The 16,113-nt window shown below is 35.9% G+C and overlaps 1 protein-coding gene across 3 annotated transcripts in view; it reads left to right on the top strand.

Annotated features, from left to right (window-relative positions):
• Positions 1 to 698: 698 nt before the first annotated feature.
• The window catches only part of FHIT (fragile histidine triad diadenosine triphosphatase), a 512,422-nt gene continuing 497,007 nt past the window's right edge, over positions 699 to 16,113 (top strand). For 2 of the 3 annotated variants that reach the window (XM_008503541.2, XM_030458483.1), the window contains exon 1: positions 699 to 823. The gene's annotated coding sequence lies outside the window, so the exon portion shown is untranslated. Of the gene's footprint in view, positions 824 to 882; positions 978 to 16,113 lie in introns of those variants that run through there. The other variant, XM_030458484.1, reaches the window with a different exon arrangement.

The raw sequence follows: 16,113 nt of genomic DNA, 5'->3' as shown, positions 1-16,113 counted from the left end.
AATACAAAATAAAGTTCCAGGTTTAAGCCTAGCAAAACCTTGGTTGCTCAAAGCACGAATAACAGTAATGTTCAGGAAAGGGGTGGTAGGAGAAACAGTGGCAGAAAAAAAAATCTGTCACTGTAGATGTATAGCCCTAGAAGTGCCCACTGCTGCAGAGGACATTGCATGGCTGATACTGAACTGGGGAGCACGAGCATCCACCTCTGGGTCAGGGAATCCAAGAGGGACACTACCATGGCCCGCATACGGCAGAGAGGGATGAAATCTGTGTCACAACATAGAAAATAAAAATCAGAGCTAAATTGATGGCAGTGTTGCAACTCCGACTCCAGTGCGGGCCAAAAGCAGATACCTGGGGAGCAGTGTAAGGGTAGGACAGCCCCCATGACACTCCGTCCCGTACTGCGAGCGGCGTGAGGCACTCAGAGTGCTGAGTCGAGAAGATTCACACAACCTGTGAGAATTTTCCCCTAACTTTGGTCACAGCTTTTACTCCCCCTGTAGCAGAGCCCCAGGTGTTCCCCGTAACTCAGTCGCTGGTGCTGTAACCCGGGGCAGCTGCGAGTACCCCAGACCCACCCAATCCCTCCCGCACCGCCCTCATTAAGAGCCGCGGGGCAGCTGCGGGAGCCTACGCACAAGCCGCAGCCCTCGCTCTCCCCGCGAGCAGCGCGCGCACGCGTATGTCCCGCCCTGGCCGCCATTACCTCAGCGGCGAACCCTCCTCCCTGCCTGCCCCGTAGCTGTTGCGGGGCCGTGAGTGGGTGCTGTGGCACGCCTCTTTTCGCTGGTGCAACGCATGCGTGTTAGGAAAAGGAGTGTAAGTCTCCATTTTATGTGGGTTTTTTCCCGTTCTTCCCTCCCTTTCCTTCTCCCCGCTGCTGAGGGAAGCGCTGTGCCTGCCCCCGCCGGCCTCACTTCAGGGGTTGCCTCAGGCGCTGCTCACTCTTCCCTCACCGCCCGCTGCCCCTCTTGTGGGTGCTCCGTCCGGCGTACTGGCTCCTTCTTCTTCCTTTGCCTCCCGGATGGGTTCTGAAAAACCCTGATGGAAGCATTTCGCACTAGCTTAAGTGTATTATTTGCCGGGACTGCTTGGCCATCTCCACTCGTTTGGCTTTTGGGTTTGGCGGCGTGCGGTCTGCGCACACGCGGTGCCTGCTGGTGTTCTTCCCTCCTGCCCTTACGCGATCAGCGAGAGGTGGGGGGGACCCCTTTCTGGAGAGAAATGCAGTGGGTTAAAGCTAATTAATCCTCACCAGAAAAGCCAAAGCAGTCTTTGTAGCAACCTGCCTCTCTTAGGATCACAGAGACACTGGGTGATGCCTTGCGTTTAAATTTATGTATAAGGTGGTGAAACTTAAAACTATTTTTGGTGCTTTATGTGCTTTGTCCGAGGGTTTGATCTGGTGCTCTACAGCTGGTTCATAAAGTATTTTGGCTGAACCTCGGGAACAGCACGATGCACGTGGGGAAGGCAGGTTTTTTTTCCCTAAGGATAGAGTGTGTACAAGGAACAGATCAATTTTGTAGATTCTTAATAATTTAGTTAAGAATTAAGATGGAAAAGTAATAAATTACTCATCTTGAATTTAGGCTTGAACTGAAAATCTGAGCACAGAGATGTTCAGGTCAAATTTGCCCTTGAGATGGGCTTCCTAGGCGTGAAATATTTTTGAGGGGTTTAAGGTAATTCAAAATCTTAAAAAAAAAATTAAATTCACACAATAATTTTTAAGTTCACAGAATTGTTTTTGCACAATGTGTCATCTATAAGCATTTTTCTGACTAATAAATTTTCAAATGTTTGATGTTGGTGTTTAAAATAAGACGTTCCAGAACATGTGCTAACTTCTTGGCTACTTAATTTTAAATTAAATCATTGAAATGACTAAGGGGAAAATAACATGAAATCTTTGGCCTTCTTCTATAGGGAAAGGTGTTTCTTATCTCCAATAGGTCCATTGATTTCATAACTCACTTTCCTATTTACCCTCAAATGCATTTTTAAGTATTCTGACTAGTTTTAAATCTTTGAACAACTGTAGGGTATCATTCCTATCTTTAAAAGTTATATTCTGTGTTCTGAAAAGAAATCCTGCAGGGACATAGTGTTGTTTTTCCTATGAATGTTTGGTGTAGAGCACTGGTAAAAGCTAAATTTATCTCAGTTTCCAATTCTGCCACTTATAATGAAACTTTTAGTTGTATTTCTTTCAGCTTTTTTTTTCTTTTTTGTAGGTATTGGCCTTGAAAGGTATTCCATTGTTTAGAAGTCATTGAGTCATTGCACATGTTTGAATCGTTCACACATTTAATTTCTCAAAATTTTCTGATATTATAGAGTAAGACTTGGAATTGGCATGGTGATGACATTTGGCACTAAGTATGCATAGTATTTGTCCCTTTCAATGGCAAATATTGAAAATTGAGTCCCTTGAACTGTTTTGCTAGATTTGTATATAAGTCTTAACTGAGAACTGGAATAGTGAAAGCATGTTAGAATGTGCCAGGTGACACGTAAGGCTCAAATTCACACTTAGGTTGTATTAAGACTGGCAGTTGTTCTGTTAATAAAAGCAGTGTGATGATTCCCTGAAATGATAGGAAGTAAAGTACATCATTGCCTTTTTGGATTTGGAATTAGCTTTTAAATCACATTCATGTTTCTGTTTTTCTAAATGGTCACTAAAATGAAGTGGTGCTGGATTTTCTTGTTTTCTGTTAATTTTTTGTCCTTTTTTGATGCTGTACCTGATTCTTACCACCTTCTTGTTATTCCAGCTTCAAAAAAGAAAAAAAAATATATACTTCATATAGGATCTTTGGCATCTCAATGACTCAAAACTAGTAGTTTCATTACAAGCTTATTTAATATACAGTAGCAGAGCAATCGAGCTGACAGTCTTTAGATCCCCGTGTGAAAGGACTTTGAAATTACACTTGCAGAGAAATGTATGTCATCTTTTTATTTCTCGAGCTGGGACATCTCCTAATGATTTCAGGATTTCAGTCTCTTTTTTAGTGCATGTTGTGTTATTAAATATTAAAGAAATATATGGTTATGAAGAAAAATATTTCAGATTAGCAATTTTATTCATTGCAGAGAAGTTTTCAGGTTAAATTTGGCTCTAAAACATTCAATTTTGCAAGGAGATGAGGGAAGGACAGATATGACCTTGCCTAAATCTAAGGTTTATAAATGTCTTTGGTCATCAGATGTTTTCTTGAGGAGAATGTGTAGTCTTGTTTAAAATATGATTGCGTTAGTTTATTTAGGGAAGAAAACAATACCAACACATCTTGAATGAAGAGCTAATAGTCTATGCTATTTCATAAAAAAAAAAAATATGTATATATATAAAAATTATTATCCTGGATTTAACCACCATTTCACATGCATGCTTTCACAGAAGTTGTATTTAATTTATCATGAAACTACAATAATGTTAGTTTTATTAAACAGTAATTGTCAAACTTGTGCCAGTTTGTGTGTGTCTGCATGCAGGTTATCAACTAGTAGTTTTGGTTCAGTTATCATTACAGACTTGTGGATGAGTAGTCTTTTCATTTAATCTCTGATTTTTTGTAAGTATTGCTAAATATTTGTGGTTAATTACTATAAATGACTTTATAGTTATTTGTCCTAGTAAGTACTGAAATAAAGAGAAGGGTGTTCCTGGCATCTGGACAGCAATAATTAAGCTGTTCAGTATGGAATGGTAAGCAGCTACTTGTAACTTAAGGGGAAACAAACAAACAAAAGATCAGTCTCTGCAGTTTTCTATAAGACCATCCTAGATGCAGGATTTAAACTATGGAAGATTTTAGAGGTGGATGTATGTTATGCAAGAGAGTGTGAAGAATTCTGCTGTGTTTTTATTTTGAATTCTATCTAGAATTTGAGGTACTCTGAATAGACACAGCAGTGCTGTTTAGTACAGGTATTTTTCTGGGAGTAGTACCTGTCAGTAGTAGTAGTGATTTACTTAGGAAAACAAGTATGTTTAAAGGATTTGTATGGCTAAAGATGTAGACAAGTCCTTCAAAATTTGAAAATAGGATATCCAAGTAAGAGGAGGTTTTATTCTGTGTTTGAGATTCTTTTTAATTTTTTTCTAGTGCAGTGTTGGGTTTTTTTGTGGTAAACTTAGCAGGTTTGTGATCCTTTCTTGTCTGTACATTGAAAATATGAAAATGATGAAAGCATTAAAAAGCCAAAATTGCTCTACATTTACTTGAATATTTAGTATCTTGTGTAGTTTTCAGTTTATTGTATTAAGACTGATGGAACTACCAATATTTACCAGTGTTGCAAGAAACTACCTACAGTAGAGCTGTTAGTTCACAAATATATTTGTACTATACCACTTTATGAAAAGTAATGGTAAAAACTGGGACACTTTGGGGCTGATGGTAATCAGGTGATACTATGTCCTTTTCTTCTTGGCATCTTTTGCTATACAGAAAGATTGTTTTCAGCCTTGCTGAGCTTGAAATGCTAATTGTTCCCATTTGTTGTACAGCCTACAGACAGTTGCTTACACAGGAATAAAGATCTGGAGTTGCTTTAGAGAGATGCTAGTATTACCACCCAGAAAACACGAGGTAATAAGGTGCCCTCATCCTCTGAAGCAGATTTACAGTGCAGTAGTAGAGAGGAAGTGCTGCTGTACTTGTGCATTGTCCTGACAGAGTGAAAAGGAACAATTTCTGAACAGCCTCTTTGTGCTAGCCAAATCTGTGTTCACAGGTTCATTCAAACTGGTTTTATTGTGTTCTAGCGTGGAATAGGTTATAATTCATTTCTTGTTTGATTTCTCTGTTGAAAGGTAGCTGCAGTTTCTTGGCTTCTAACAGTAGTGGGATGCTTACAGTCAATTTTAGAGATAAGATGAATGCTCTAATTTCTTTGCTGATACTGTTTACAGGCTTCCAGCCACATAGGCACTGCATCAAAACTGGATTTATTCAATATTGGCATCAAATTCGGATGTGGCTGTGTTCTAATGGATCAGCAGCTGAGTTGCATTACTGTATATAGGACTATCAGCATAAAAACATTAAAAATTTGGCATTGTCATAAACCCTTATTTTGTTAGTGTGTATTACAGACAGGACGTACAAGTTCAGCATTGTAAATTTAACTAGTTAAATAAAGCAGAGATGGGTCATTTGCCTACACTGTAATTGGATCAATGGTTTTTCTTGTCTTTGCTTTCTGAATAATTTTGTCCATGTACAGCAAGCATATTATATATATTAAAGTAACAGTTTTTAAAATTGTAGAAATAAATGCGTCTTAAAACCTATTGCTTGAAACAAATGTGACAATAAATATTTGATGTTCCTGTGAGAAACTTCCTACTTGAAATTTTGCCTGACAGTTCAGAACTTACTCTGAAGCTACATGAGAATGGATGCATACAGTAAAGTCTCTTCATTCTTCAGAATTCCACAGACTGGAGATTTCCCAAGTGGAAACTGGCATACATGTAGCCTGCCTTCTCACGACCCTGAACTAAACACTGGAATTTACTGACCCAAAACAGTGATAACTTTGATTTCACATTCATAAATTGAAATGCAATAACATAGTCATAAGTCACTTCAATATTTATTTTCAGTTTTTAAAGCTCATTTCAAATTTCAGTGTCTGGTAATTGGGTCTTATTCAAGTTTCAGTTTCTCTAATGTTCTTTTTGAAGTGGTAGATCCTGTATACTCTGTATGCAAAGTCAGGGTGCTGCATGTTGTAAGCCTTCATATGTGGCTGCTCACAGTGATCAGCTCCATTCTCAACCTTCCTGATAAGCTGAATAAGTTAAGCTCCTTATTAGAAACAGATCAGGATATCAGATAGCTGTGATGAAAGATAAGCTCTAGGATAAAATACAGTGTGAGCCAAAGGAGTGAGAAAAAGACCAAAATAGTATGGCAGGAGAGAAATGTGATTGTTGCTTCAATGAAAAGTTTGCCTGACCTACATCAAACTTGCATAATGAATCAGTGACACAGAAATGGAGGATTGCTGTTATGGAAAAGTCTTGTTATGATCCTACCTTAACGTGTTAGCTCTTGGCAATGCTCCTTGTCAGATGATTTATAAACTCTGCTCTGTTGCTTATTGTTTCAGAGGCTGTGTCAAATGTTATGATATTTGCACTTAATGGTCTGAGTGTGGATAAGGTGACCAAGTTCTGTCTTCAGAAGCACATTAGCCTCACCTTGCTGCTCATAGATATTACAGGAGTAGTGGAGTTTTTACAAGGAAACAGTCGATGTGTAAAATTCATTTGTGGGCCATGTGTAGTTAAGAATCCATATAGTTTAAGAGTATTTACTTCATACTTTCTTTCCAGCTGTTCTAATATCTATGTGGCTTGTTAAGATGAACATTTTCCTGTAAAAGCTAAGAAATAAGCTTTAAAAAAAACCAGGTGGGCTGGAAGTAATGTGAACTAGTGCTGTTAGATTAAAGCATGTCATTTGACAAAGCTACTTTTTTCTATTGCATTCATTGAACAGAATTTAGTCTTGGATAAATATCAGATTAATGAGGATCTATGTTCTGCTCTGTGTTGTTCTTTTCTAAAAAGTACCACAGCCAAACTTAAGCATTTAAAATTTTTCTCTTAGCTAGCTGTATGCTATCATGATAGCTGCATGCTATCATTTCCAGCTTGGGCAGAATCCTGTTGTCACTGTCAGTGTGGAAGGTCTAATCTGATAGAGATTGCACATCCTGAATCTAAATAGGGCTTTCAGCTCTACATGTTCTTCCCACTTCAGGCAGAAGTAACAGCTATAGTTGCAGTAAGCTGTTTTGGAACTTGCACAGCATATAAGAGTCCTTTCTTTGTTTTTTCTGAGCATTGCAAGCAACAGTCAGCTTTGGTGGCTAATAAGTGGCTTATGACTTGCTGTAACTGCTTGTCCTTCCAGAGAGGATGGAATTGTCACCTTGTGTCAACTAAGCCTAATTCATGTGTAGTTCTGAGAACTGTTCCTTATAACTAGAGATTTCTACTAGGCAGTAGTCCTTGTCAGACTATTTGTTGCAAAACTTGATTACTGTAGATTTTAAGAGTTTAAGAAAGTAAGTGAAATCAACATAAACAAGAGGCTTGAAGTAAACTACAGCATGCTAGATGATCCAGGAGGTAACCTCTGGCCACTCATATGAAAACTAATTTTTAAAATGTTTGTGTAACTTTTTTTTTTTTTAGGTGCCACCTCTTCAGTTTAACACAGAAACTTTCATAACTGGCAGGAAAGGCTTTTTCTCTGTATGAGTGTGTTGTACAGCTTTACTTGGGTACTGAGGGAGTAGAATTCTGTAGGAATCTTTCCTGAATCTGAAACTTTTAGAGCCTTTGGCTACTTCAGACTATTTAGCAATGCTTTTACTTTGGAAAAATGTATTTTGTTTCTTAAGTTTTTCTTTAACTTACTTAAGTAGTTTTGTCATCATTGTGTTGCTACATGGAAACTTAGACTAACATTGTGCAAATCTGATTAAAATTATCTGTGCCTTTTCAAAGGTCAGGTGCACTCGGTGAATTTGCTTTCAAATTATTTTGTTTATTCTGTGTACGTATGCATCTTGAGCTCTATAAAGGTCAGGAGAGGAGATTCATTTTGGAATTTAAAGAAGTTAGGTTTTTACTGCTGGTAGCCTTTGTTAGTTTTGTTTGAACTAATTAAAATTGTTTTCCTCTGGGTTTTATGCTGTCAATTTCATTTCTTTAGTGAAACTCATTTGTAACTGAGGGCTATTTGAAAATAAAACAGTATTAGTAATGCATTCTATTTTTTCATATTTTATGATCTTAATTAAGTACTGCTTGCACAAACTAAACAGTGGTCTTAGTCTCTTGGCATTGTGTTCATGTGACAGACTAACATTTTTCTATCTAGAATGATATATGTAGAGGGTAGAGTGTATTTGTCTCTTGGTACAAATAGATTAATCAAGTAGAAGTGGTGCAACTTAAAATTTTTAAGAGTCTTGTTTATTAATGTTCAGGTTGAGTAATGTAACATCAATAGTGTTCATGTGTGTGTCAGTGAAGCATAACTAATTGCAGTTCTTAGTCTCAGACCCAATGGCAATTAGCAAGGAAGTGGATGTCTATTAAATACGAAGGAAAGTGCATCTGTAAGGTGTTTATTTTTTGTTCTAAAAAGGCTGTTATTCGTTCCTGAATATTGTAGTTAAACTGGTAGAAATATCTTTGACTTTTAAAGTAACTGGGAGATTTTTAAAAACAATAATAGTGATGACTTTTCACTTAAACATTGAGTACCTTTTCAGAGTTGCACATTCATTGAGAAAGTCCTGAAAGAGTGTACGTATTTCACAGTTATATGAAAGGTTAGAAAATTATTCTTGGTATCTTTTTTTATGGTTAAAAGAATATAAATCTCATCCAGGAATTTGCATCTCTTTCAGTAATAAGTAATATATGTCTTTCTAAGTAGAGCACTAATCTTCCTTACCAAAGATTAATTTAGTATCTATTTAATCTGAAGTTTCTTTAGTTCATGTGGATATAACCAAGCTTCAATTTTACTAGCAACAGATTGGTCACACAGATTTGTTTTTAGTGAAAGAAATTGCTTTAGTAAATTGGGTATTTGGCCAGGTTGGTTGACTCTAATTTCATATGGCAGACAGTTGTCTGCTGGGTACGTGTACTTTTAAAGATGCAGAAGGATGGTGAAGCCTAGACTCGAAGTGTGTTTGTTTGCTTGTGGGAGTTTTGCCAAGGTGTTGCTTCTGCTTTGAGGCACATATTTTTTTGCCTGCTTCTTTCTCACTTGTGTAATTTGTAAGCTTCCCTGCACTGATCAGTTACTGTTAGTAGCAGGAATTATCTTTGCTTTTTACCTAAGTGTTTTCAATGAGAGATTTTTGTCAGCTTTTCCTCAGTTTTGCTGTTTGAATCCTAGTCCATTAAATGGTTTTATACCTCTTGCAAGATGTGTCCTTCCCAGTGCTGCAACAGAAGCAGTAGTTATTAGACATAGATAATATGATTTTATAAAACTAAAAATGTTAATTTGGAAATGTGTATTTTTGAAGTACAACTTTGAATGTAAGTGTTTTAGAACATAAACCATATAGAACTATTGTATGTATTTGATTTACTTTACCCAATCTGATGTATGCTATAATGGCACATGTCCAAGCAGTGAGTTTTAATATCAGAATGGAAGACTGAGTATCAAGATCTAAATGTAGACTTATGTTAGTTCAGGCGAAGGATAAAGTGAGAAAAAAAAACATTGTTCTTTGGAAGAAGATGAATACTTCTATTGTGAGTAATATATAAGGCCTGATGTTGCACATAATCAGAATTAGAAATGGATGATTATCCACAGCATCTGGCTTTTATAAATACTTTGTATACTACATAAATCTTCTAAAATTACTTCCTTACTTTTTCCAGAATTGTACTGTAATGTAGAATTGCATTCATATTGATATGCATAGCTTTACAGTCAATCAGACATCAGTACAAAAATTAAACATTGGTATCAGTGAAGGTATTTTAAACTTTGGTATATGTTAAAATAGTTCTCTTGAAATATTTGGGTTTGGATTCAAATGCTGTTAGGTACTGAGTGTCCTGTGGGACACTTGGCACTTTTAGAGTGTGTGATAATTTAGTTACCTGAACTTTTCTGTCGTTACTCAATACTGAGACTTGTGTGAAGGCATTCCATGCATATGGAAATGTGCTATATGGGTATGCATTGAAGTGTTCTAGTCTCTGTATGCTGCAGTGGTCACTGTGCAATGAGGTAGTGCCCTGCTTTTGCACGTTTAGGGTGTTGTCATGAGGAAGCTTATAATGAGTATTGTGATGTAAGGAGTTAATTAGTAGATAGAATGTTCTAATGGATGATTTCAAATTGGTGTGGCTTTATTGTGGCTTTATTTTTAAAAATAGATACTGAATTTGATCTTAATTTGGAAGTAGCAGGCCCAGAATGTAAGAACTATAATAGCACAGTAGTCAACTGGTCTAGAATGCTAGTTAAGCAAATGTGTGCTATTGACTTCATTAGCACTGAGGTTTATGCCATTTCTTGACCCAAAAAGATATTTCAGCAAAAGACCTTTGCAGTTGCTGGGAGCAGTAAGTTACTGGAGCTGACTTCATAGGTGCTTACTTCTGAAGAAATGATCCTCTTTTTTAAGTTATTGCCTATTCCAGTTATCTTTGTATACACAGTAGATGTAGTAGCAGAGGACTGCTTTGCTTAAGTTACTTAAAGTGTAAATTGGCATTTTGAATGAATTTGAAACAGCTAAAATCTAAACAGTGGCTGTTTAATCTGAAACTGTTGGCATATTCTGACAGATTGTCTCAGCCTGTAAGTTCAGAAAGGTTCCACTGGCCTCTTATAACTTAGGCAGTGTATGTACTGGAGGTATGTTGTGCAGCATATGCTGAGACACTCTTAGTGAGCTCCTTGTGGGTGTGTATTGCAAGCAGTGGAAACGAAGAAAAAAACCCACGTGTTTTCCTATGTTAGTGGCTAGCTATTTGTGCATGTAGCCACCTGTGAAATATGTGTGTGGTATTGTAGCAACAACAGTGCTGGTTTTGTGCCTGTAAATTCTTGAAGCTGAAGTGGTGTGGCTGTATAATTTATTCTTTTGTTTCAGACATGCTCCATCATAAACATAAATAATGTATGTAAAACGTGGAAGTAAATGATCTTGAGTATGACCATTACTCATGCTGTCTGTATTAGTGCTTACACTGTTATCCATTTAGGATTATGTGCTCATAATTGACTGAATTATTACACACTTTTTGGGTTCCAGTTTGTACTGGAATATGTAGACTGGGTCTTCAGGAAGCTTGAAGAAAAAGTTGGAGAATACAAAGAATAAAGTATTGTTAATGCTGATGAAAAAAACCCCCATAAATCAAAGTCTAGCATTGTTTTAAATATTTTCTCATGAACACATGAAATTCTCATTAGTCCAACATCAGAAGACTAATTAATATTCATTAATTAGATCAAAGGCATTTAGAAATCAAAGCAAGTAAATAATAATTATTTTTTAAGAATTATAGAAGTTTTAACTGCACAAAGAATGGGAATAACCTTATCTAAACAGTTCCATGAGAAGTTTTTCTTGAAAATATTTTTCCTAAAAATTATGTTGAACTGGAAAGCCAATTATGTTGTGTAAATAAAAATAGATACATAAACCTCTGATATATATGAAATTTTTAATAAGGTGTATTGAAATACCTCTAAATTGAATTGTGGATCTGTGATTTGAGGTTGATTCAGACTGCCAGAACAAATTGGTGAAATATGGAGAGGGAAATTACTTTTGAGTGCCTTAGACTGCTTTTCTTTCCTTCTACATTTCTACTGCTTTTTGGTTCAGGTTACATGTGCTGAAACACATACATAATGTAATGATGTTAAAGCAGATAGTTTTAGTATGTCATTTACATAAAGATTCTGATGATCCAAAGTCAGAGTCATAACTGTCTTCATCTCAATATCTGTTTTTCCAAATATTTAGATCTACCATGCAGCATGAGCTGTGTACTACAACTACTTAAACTTTGAACTGTGTTTGCTGTATAGTATACAATATATATAAAATATAAGGCAAGTAAATCTTCCAAAAATTAGGGAGATAAGTAGAATATATTAGTCATTACTACTTTTTAGTTCTCTTTAAATAGCTACAATTCAAATAATAATTCTATTCCAGTAAAAAAAAACAAAAAACCAAAAAATTTCCATGTATGGTGATGATTTGAACAAATGAATATATCCAGGCATGAGTTAAGGTATATTATTTATGCAATTAAAATATATATGTATCTGTATAATCTTTTAAAAAATTCTGTGAGGATTTTAATACATTTAAGCCACGAGGGTCATAATAGAAATATTTCTCCAGAGGCACAGATCCCTGGTGCAACACAGTGAAGTGTTCTGGACATAAAGCACACAATCCCCTTGGGCAATAGTGACATTTTTTGACAGTTGGCGATTCCTGCAAACTTTAATGGCAATGTAGGGCTTGCAAGAGGATTTTTCAAATACTACCAAAGTAACGGTTTCATTTTGAACCTGGATATAAAGCTAATGGTATCTAACAGCTTTTAGTGTCACTGAATCAAATTCCTCAAGTAGAAAGAATGGTTGACATCCTGTTTTAAAGTGACCGTATGTTTGACCCAGTTCTGTGATGGTGGTGTCATCACAATTGTATCTTGCTGCAGAAGCCTCTCGGAGGCTGACAAGCGGAACAAGTTGCTTTAGCTCCCGTAGCTCAGCTGTCACACTGAGCAGCCTGCAGATTTCTATTATCTGAGTGAAATGTGGAGAGGGTGCTTCTCCCTGCCCCACCTACCAGCATAGTCAGCAACCTGCTCACACCCCTGGTAACAGTGAAATGAAATGCTAGAAAGAATAGGGCGTTAAAAAAAAAAAAAAAAAAAAAAGCCCAGAAATGTTACATTTAATAGCTAAAAGTTCTGTGGTTAAAAAGAAAAGAAATAATTCCTAGGAAATAGATGGAGAGAAAGATTTGCAGAGAAAGTTAATTCTCAAAGCTTGTGATTAATGTATCTGAAAAAATAGATGAAAAGATTTTAGTTGTGTGTTTGAGTGTTAACAGTTTTGTAGTTCAGTAGGGCAGTGACAGTAATTTCATTGTAGTACTTAAGGTGTTCAAACTTTTGTGGAAATTCTCAAAAATGTTTGGTCTCGAATTAGAAGACTTTTAAGTACTGATTGGTATTTTCTACCTTTCTGTCCTTTTTTCCTTTATGAACACTGAAGGTAAAGTATTATTAATGAATTTGTATATTTTAGATCAGTTTTACAGATCTAGAGTATAAAAAATAGTAGTAGTAACAATTGATCAGGTGACATCTTTGGGAAAAATTGTAATGACTTGAATTTTAAAATAGATTAACCTGAAGTGCAATAGCTAAGACTTATACAATGGTTTTTTTTTTTTAAATCATTACAAGTCTTAAAGTAATGAGGTGAGTCACATATAGTCAACAAAATTTTTGCTTTTTTAATATTAAGACTCTCTGCTGTCAAATCTTCTGAATTAAGGCATCAATCATAGAACCACTCTTCCTAATGCATACAAAATGTAGTTCCTCAGTACCCCCAATATTGGCAAATGCAAGAAGAACGTGTACAGTAGTTGGCAAGATTGTAACTTGTTAAAGAGAAGTTGTATCTTTATGGTTGCTATAATTTTTAAAATGCTTCTGTGAATTACCAATTCTGTAATCAACTTGCATCCATTTAGATATGCACTTGACTAATATTTTATAGAATCATAGAGTGGATTAGGTTGGAAGGGACCTTAGAGATTGTCTACTCTGACCTCCCTGCCATGGGGAGGGACACCTCTCAACGAGGCGAGGTTGCAAATATTTTAAAATAATTCAACTACAAAACTGAGTACAACTTTAGTTTTAATATGGAAGAGTAATCTTGCTATATTAGCATGGATTTTTTTCTTCTGCTGTTTACAGAGAATTAGTTTTCTTTGAATCATCTGTCACTGTAAACTGTATAAAGTCTGTGGCTACTGGATGTAATGTTCATAGACACAGGATATAATATGTGTTTAGTTACAGAACCTGTCCAATTGTCTTACAGCCTTTTATTTAAAAGATTAATGCCAATTATATTTTTTATTGCTTTCATGAACACATAGTACCTTAATCATGTTGGCATTATGTATGCCTTAAAACATCTATATGTGGATAAAATGTAGCACTAACATGCTACTTTGGATTTACAGTGGTATTTAGAAACTAAACAAATGCTAGACATTATGATCATTTGAGGATGATAGTGAGGCACCAGTGAAGAACATGCAGTTGAAAGGGAGACAGATCAAATCTTTGCTTTAGCTATTAACAACCACATACTAGTTTCTATTATAATAATAGTGATTGTGGCAGTAGACAAAGTGATCCATATGTGGCACATGTCAGAAATACCTTCTGGTATTTATGAATGTGATGACACTGGAGGAAAATCCTGTTAATAATGTTTTATTCAAAGTGCTGCAGTACAAAATTATTCAAAAGGAATACACTAAGTATTCCTTTTGAATACTTTAATTGAGGAAATTACGTGAATCACCACAAGCTAGTCAAAAATAGGACTTTGGAAAGTATGGCAAATGTATAAATTAGGGTGATCTTATTTTTTGGGCTTTACAGGTTCAGAGGAATAGAAAGGGTCATTCTGTGGTGATAGAGAAAATGGCTGCATTTATCATATCTAAGGAATGTCAGAGTATGTGTCTGCCTGTAACCCTTCCAGTGGTAAAATGATTACAATATGCCTTTGGGAGATACCAATCAATATAACTGTTGTAAAACTCAACAATGGCTAATGACAATTCAGCTTATGTGTTCTGTGCAGTGGCTTAAAGAGCCATGAAAAAAAGCTAATAAGAAAAATCTTTGTACCCAAGACCTGCATGGACATTGTTTTAAATAAGTCTCATAAAAATGAAATGAGACGTAATGTTCCAGATTTGAAAAATTACATAAAAATGTTCAGCTCAGTTCTGTTCACCAGGTCATTATAGAGGGCACCTACACTCAGTCTCATTGTTGAGAGGATAACAAAAACTGAAATGACTTGCAGTGGTCTTGAACACCGAGAGGGTAATGAATGCCAAAGTGTAGTTTGCTGGTAAAACCATTAGTTATCCTTTAAAAAAAATAATAAAATGGTGTGATTCATTCAGAAAGCCCACTAGTTTGTGCAAAAGAAATAAAACATAAGACTTCTGACCCAAATGAATCATGGACAGTGTCATGGATATAAAAAGAATATCCAAAATAATATTGGAAAGGAAATGTCAGTGAACAGGACCATTTTAAGAAGTCAGCAGAAGGATGCTTCATGTCTTACGAACTCTTCAAGAGATATGAAGGCTAAAATGTATTTTGTATTGTTTTTAGTAGAAGGCTGTGAAACCTGAATGAGTTTTTTGTGTGGATAAGAGGTTAACCCAGATGCATGCAAATAAAAACATGTATATACAATATATACATATATACTTAAGCTCTCAATCTTCAGCAATAGTTAATATGTAAACACTTGAAATCTATGTTCCTAAGTGCTGTGTTTCTAGTTACTACATATGTGCAGCTTGACTAGTCCATTTTTTATTTTTTTTGGAGTGGGTATCTTGCTCCTTAATAGCCCGATCTTTCTAGTCTAAACAATTTGAAGAATTATTGTCATTTAGGTGCAATTAAGAGGGTGGAGTGTAGAAATGCGTTCTCTCACTGGAGCAGTAATGAGGTGAAGACAATGAGTAGCTGTCCCTCACATAATTTTTTTTTCTACTGTCAAAATGGAAGGAAAGACTAAAAATTTGGTTTTGGACAAATCTCTGTTTTTTACCATGCTTAAATAAGATTAAAACTCTATGTAGTGTTACTAGGGCGATGTATGGATTTATAGTAGTAAAGATCAAAAAAGGTGGTTGAATCTTTCAGTTTGATCTGTGTCAGGAATGTAAATTTCTCTCATTTGCCTTTGTGTGGACAAATAACTTGTGTCAGCCTTAAATGTAAATGCTGGTAAAAGTGTAAAGCGTTGAGTTGTGCTGACAAACACGCAGGCCAGTTTCCCTGTAACTTCAGGAGATGAGTACTGTTCAAAATTCTTTTGACCTAGGCTCTGGTCTCTAGATTTTTGCTGGGTGATTTTTGGCTTAATGACTCAACTGCATTTTTTTTAAAGCAGTAGAAAGAAGCAACATATAATCAGTACAGATTTGTTTCATGAAGTAAGTGGCTGAACAAAGTAAACATAATTATTTATTATCCCTTAGTAGCCTTGGCGTACAGAAAGGAGAAGATAAAGTGAAGATAAATGTATTTATTACATGGTGTTGACAAACATGGCCTTGCACCCTTTATTATATTCACAGATCTATGTATATTGAAGATGAAGCTGACAGGACAGTTTCTTTAGCCACCTGGCTTCCCCATCATACAAAACTGCTGAGTGACAGAGGCAAAATGTAAAGAAAGTTGATGTGCTGATGGTGGCCAAATC

Source organism: Calypte anna, chromosome 12 (assembly GCF_003957555.1).
Source record: "Calypte anna isolate BGI_N300 chromosome 12, bCalAnn1_v1.p, whole genome shotgun sequence".
Lineage (NCBI taxonomy): Eukaryota > Metazoa > Chordata > Aves > Apodiformes > Trochilidae > Calypte > Calypte anna.
The sequence above is the reverse complement of the archived record's forward strand: the minus strand, read 5'-3'. Positions and strand labels throughout refer to the sequence as shown.